Source organism: Pelodiscus sinensis, chromosome 17, assembly GCF_049634645.1.
Source record: "Pelodiscus sinensis isolate JC-2024 chromosome 17, ASM4963464v1, whole genome shotgun sequence".
In the NCBI taxonomy this organism is placed as follows: domain Eukaryota; kingdom Metazoa; phylum Chordata; order Testudines; family Trionychidae; genus Pelodiscus; species Pelodiscus sinensis.
This window is the reverse complement of record NC_134727.1, coordinates 24,419,271-24,424,753: the sequence shown is the minus strand read 5'-3', so window position 1 is coordinate 24,424,753 and position 5,483 is coordinate 24,419,271. Positions and strand designations below refer to the sequence as shown.

Below are 5,483 nucleotides of genomic sequence, written 5' to 3'. Positions count from 1 at the left end.
TTCAAGTATTTAAAAGGGTGTCACAAGGAGGAGGGAGAAAAATTGTTCTCCTTGGCTTCTGATGATAAGACAAGAAGCAATGGACTTAAATTGCTGCAAGGGAGGTTTAGGTTGGACGTTAGGAAAAACTTCCTAACCATCAGGGTGGTTAAACATTGGAATAAATTGTCTAGGGAGGTTGTGGAATCTCCATCTCTAGAGTTATTTAAGAGCAGGTTAGATAGACATCTATCAGGGATGATCTAGACAATGCTTGCTGTGAGGGTGGGGACTGGACTCAATGACCTCTCGAGATCCCTTCCAGTTTTAGGATTCTGTGATAAAACACTTCATTTTAATAAAGCTGAAACAAATTATTCTCAGGTGGTTCTACAACCCTCTCGCCTCATATTCCTTTCACCCAGGAGCTTCTCAATAAGTCCACAGAGGCATGAGTCACAGAACACTCCTCTTTGGTAACTAGTTTCTCACAGTCTCTCTTACCCCAGCCTCCAACTCCAGGCACAAACCCTTCTCTCTGAGTCCTTTCTGTAGCTTCAAGCATAGCCTTTCTTGTCTGAGGTGTGGCTTCAACTGTTCTTGCTAAACACAGGATTTCAGCCCTCCTCAATTACTCCTTACTCTTCCCCTTAGAATCATTTTATTACCAGGCCCCTCTCAATGGGACTGCAATCTCTGGAATATCAGATTGCTCATTTCTGAAGTAGGGATGTTGAATTTAGTTTAATCAACTAATCGACTAGTTGATGGTATTTCCATCAACGAGTCAATTAGTCAATAAGAGGGGAGAACTGCAGAGCCACAGTGGAGTTAGCTCCCCCCACCTGGGAGCTAACCCCCCCTGCAGCTCTGCCTTTTAAACCTACAGGCAACTCCCTGACTTATGACTGCCCAACATAAGACCCCCTGCATTTACGACCACCTTGCTCCAGCTGCCACCTTCCCCTGGCACAGCCCCTAGCCAGCTCTGGAAGCAGCTCCGGGTCCCCTCCCCTGCTGTGCTTCTTCTTTTTAAATGTATTAAGAGCTGGTAGTCTCTTAATACATTTAGAAAGCAGAGGCGCAGCATCTAGGGCTGGGCACAAGCCGGGAATTAGCTGATTCCTGGCTCACGCCCAGTCTCCGCTACACCTCTGCTTCCCCTGCCACCTGCGGAGACGGTGCTGGATTGAACAGGCTTTTAAGCTGGCTCCCCCCAGCACCAGTTCCTGCTCCCCACCTTGCTGCTTCTGATAAATACGGCAAGGTGAGGAACTAGTCCAGGGACTAGTCGACTATTCGATAAGCTTACGCTTGTTGGATAGTCAACTTCTTGTTCACATCCCTATTCTGAAGGCTTCCACAGCTGCTTTCCTTTAGACTCCTTTCAGGAGCTCAGCCGTAGCTCCCATTTCTGGTTTCTCAGGAGCTCTCACTGTAGTTTAAGACACTCCCAAGATGCTTTTTTTCTGTCTCCAGCAGCATTTCCTTCCCCCTCAGACTGCCTCTTCCCAGGATACTCCTATGTGCTTCCTAAACTTCCCTGTCCAGGTCACTCTGCCTTTTAGTTACCTTGGATAGCAATTTGTCACAGTTACTTTTCCTTTCATCCTGTGACAACGATATTATACTATCAAAATAATAACATTGAAATGAAGTGCTTCAACCTTACAAAAATGTTTCAATAACTTTTTATGAATTGATACATTCAGGTGAAACATTTGATTTCTTTGAGTCAGGATTTTCTGACAGAAGCTGTCCTAGGTCAGCAATTCCACCATTTCCTCCAGTTAAGATCTTCTCCACTTTCAAGTAACTAACCATGTAAATATGACTTCATTTTTTTCTCCGTGAATCACATTATCCTGGTTTCCGAGCCAATAATCAAATTATTTACAGAAAGCCAGTCAGCAGTGGAATTAAAATCTAGGTCAGACTCAGAATCTTGAAAACATTCAGATTTAGTTTTAGTGGGGTTTAGTTTAGATGGCGTTTTAGTTCAGGATCATTACAGAGAGGGTCAATCATAAAATCTAGATTTGGTATAAAGCTCCCCAATGCTCAAGGGGTTTGGATACACACATCTGATTTGGATCCATCTCTTTAAAAAATTAAAACTAAAAGCCAACACTTCTGTTCACGACAAGAACATATCTAAAATGTTTTGCCAAATGAAAACAAGTGCACTGTGAGACCTGAGCATGAATGTCTTCCTTGTTTCCTGCAGAGATGACCAGACCACACCTCCTTCTTCCTGCAGTTCATTGTCCTGAGAAAGAAGCTCATGCATAGTTGTGTGGTGATTTTTTGTTATTGTTTCATCTAGTGGATTTCAAAGAAATGGCAGCATCCTTAGCTCACATTAGCAGAGTAGAATAACTGAACTCAAAGTGACATCCATGTATCATGGTATTTCAAATGGGGAATTCTCTCCAATTCACAAAAAACAACCAAAACTCCACCCCCAAAGAGCAACCCTCTAGCTAGTTCCACTCATCTGCCAGCAGGGCTAGTGGCTCCACCTTTATAGTCCTGGATGGGTTTGCCTGACAGTCAACAGGCCTAGAAGTCCATCACTCCCCAGCACTCCACAGTTCTCCCAGGCTCCAGCCAGACCAAAGGTGGGAGGGAAGGGGACACAGACCTTTCTTCTCCACTAGATCCCAGTCCAGAGCCTGAAGTGGAGAGGCCTGGAGTGTCTCAGCCACCATTTCCTGGTGCACCTGACCGGCTTTGCCATGGTCACTTCCTACCTCTCCACGATCTGCCGATTAGTCTCAGCAGCTCTATTGGTGAAATAAGTGTTCCCCACCTCTCTTCACAATGTTCATTTATTCTCCGTCAGCAGGTAGTGGGGAAGGGGAATGAGTCAGTCCCAGACCCTCTCAGCTAGGGTCTTACCACCAGTTCAGACCCTTCACCTGTGAATTACAAAGTCCACAGAATAGAAGTTGCAAACTGCCTTCCTCCTTTCAGACAGCCTTTCCTTCACTCTCTTCCCCAGGTTTGCTATCATCACAGTCTCCTTTTTAGCTGATCTCCATTTGGCACTTGCTCCAAGCTGTTGGGGCGTAGCGGGTTCAGCTCGTCTCTCTGTGATGTCTTTAAATCCCACCACACATATCTGTCAAACAAACAATATCCAACTTTTGTACTCTTATCTATTTCATAACTTCTCATGCAGGTAAGATATTCTCCAACTCCTCCTTCTGTGTATTTTTCTGCGGGTGCATTATAGTTTGCTAAATATATTTTGACACACTAAACAGTGTGGGGCTATTGCTTCCCCTTTTAGAAATGTCACAATAAAATGACTGAAAATTCCACACTTGTTCATCCAACAATAGAAGATATGATAAAAGCCACAGAATATTGCGCAAACTAGATTGTGATCCCAATTACATGGAAGTAAATCCAGAGTCACTCTCGTGATATTAATGCAAGTACCTAGGATTTACAATGATGTAAGTGAGGGCATATTTATATAACAATTTAGTGCATAGCAAGACAGGATGTAAATCTAAATGCTGTAGCCTGCCATAAACTAAATGACCATGTGTCCCATGCGGATATAGATTAAAATTCATGTAGCAGGACACTTTGATTACTGCTGTACAGCAATAATTCAAAGTGCACTTCAGAACTTTTAGTACAAGTTGATTCTCTCTAGTCTGGCACCCTCAGGATCTGATCAGTTCTGAACCAAAGAATTTGCCAAACCATGGGAAGTCAGTATTGTCTAGCAGCAGTACCAACATTTCCACTGCTTACTGGGCTCTTAGTAGACATTTAGGGTAACATTAGAGCTAAATATCAGCATAGAACAATGAGAACCAAGACCAGTGGCTGTAAACAGACTTTATGGGACTGTGGAAAACTTGGCAACATCCATGGTAAGTGGACATCTGGCTAACTAAAATCATGCTGGACCATGGATGTTGTCAGACAAGAGAATATTGGACTAGAGAGGTTCAACCTATAGTTCATGATAGCAGGGTCTACATTATCACTTTCCCCTGGTCTACGATAGGGGATAAGTTCAAATTCAGATATGCAACTTCAGCTACTTTAATTGTGTAGCTTAAGTCAAAGTTTCTTAACTAGAAATTTGGTACCATCCACACTGTGGAAAGTCAAAGGGAGCACACTCTCCCTTTGACTTCCCTTAGTCCTTGTAGAAGCAAAACTACCAGCATCAATGGGAGCGCCCTCTCAGTTCAAATTAGCATGTCTTCACTAGACCCACTAATTTGAACCCCAGAAGATCGATTGTGGCCGCTTCTATCTTATCTGTAGCGTAGACATGGCCGTAATGCACAGCAGACGGGAATGTGGTAGATTCACACCCCAGCCTGCAGAACACTAAATCATATAGAGATGCTCTGAGAGTGGAAACTGACCCTATGTGTTAAATTCTGAACCTGAGTAACATCAGACTGATACAGGAAGAAAACATTTTGTAAACAGACCACATGGTTAGTTATGCTAACATGGAAAGGAAACTGGGTAAAAATATACTGGCAATAATTTAAAACCTGGCTGCCTAAAATGAGCTATCTAAATTATTACTGTTATTTAATATTTATATTGCAGTAGCACCCCAGCAAAGTTGGCATTTTATTGTACTATGCACTGTACCATTTAAAGTAGCCTGATTTTCAGAGGTTTTGAGCACCCACAACACCCATTGAAATCAATTGTCTCTGGATTGCTGAGTATCAGGCTCTTTTTTATGGATGGCTAAATATGAATTTATTGTCATAACTTCAGAGACCCACAGCTGAAAATGCTGAGAGAGAGCAGGAGTCTTTAAAAAGGAAAAGCCAATGCTTTTATTTGGGAAATAAATGCATTTATACACTTGCCTCTGTCATTTTGAAGATCGCTCTCTTTCTTTCCAAAGGCTTCAAATCTCTTCCTCACTATGTCAGTGATCTTGACACTATATCATTTTCCAGAGAGGGCATCATTGGTGTAATGTTCCCATGCCAACGTATTGTTGCCATTCTGTTTCCTCTCTAAGTGCCTGTGTGGTGAGTGTTCCAAGCATCGGCCTATAAAAATCTGTGATATTTTTAGATTCTGAGCTCACATTTCAGTGAATGTTAGGTATCTTTGTGTATCAACATTTCATAAATGTCTCCCACTGGAGCGTGAAGTATGTCAGCGTAGGAAGGACGTAATATGGACAGTTTGTGGAAGCTTACATCATTAAATCTATCACTGGAATATATTAAATGGGTTTAAATGGAGTACACAATCATTGCTGTCCTGGAGTAAAGCCAGCACAATATAATACATGAAAAGCATCTGAATGTGCTACTACAGGGATTGGTAACTGGATGCAAAACCTTTCATTTTTGTTCATTAGTTCAAATTCAGGCTTGGTTGGTAGTGAATTAAAGCTGTTACCAGTGGGCTACTTAGTGTGTTTGGAAGGTTTCAATGCATTCCCTACTGGAAAGGTCCCTACACCATAGAAACCACTGTAATATTTGGAATGT

At 42.4% G+C, this 5,483-nt stretch overlaps 1 long non-coding RNA gene across 1 annotated transcript; it reads right to left on the bottom strand.

The window, feature by feature from the left end:
• Positions 1-2,792: 2,792 nt before the first annotated feature.
• LOC142818727 (uncharacterized) lies at positions 2,793-4,962 on the bottom strand. Its single transcript, XR_012896348.1, has 2 exons — positions 4,845-4,962; positions 2,793-3,103 (listed from the first exon to the last, which is right to left on the bottom strand). It is a non-coding gene; the product is annotated as an uncharacterized LOC142818727 (long non-coding RNA).
• Between the last annotated feature and the right edge of the window lie 521 nt (positions 4,963-5,483).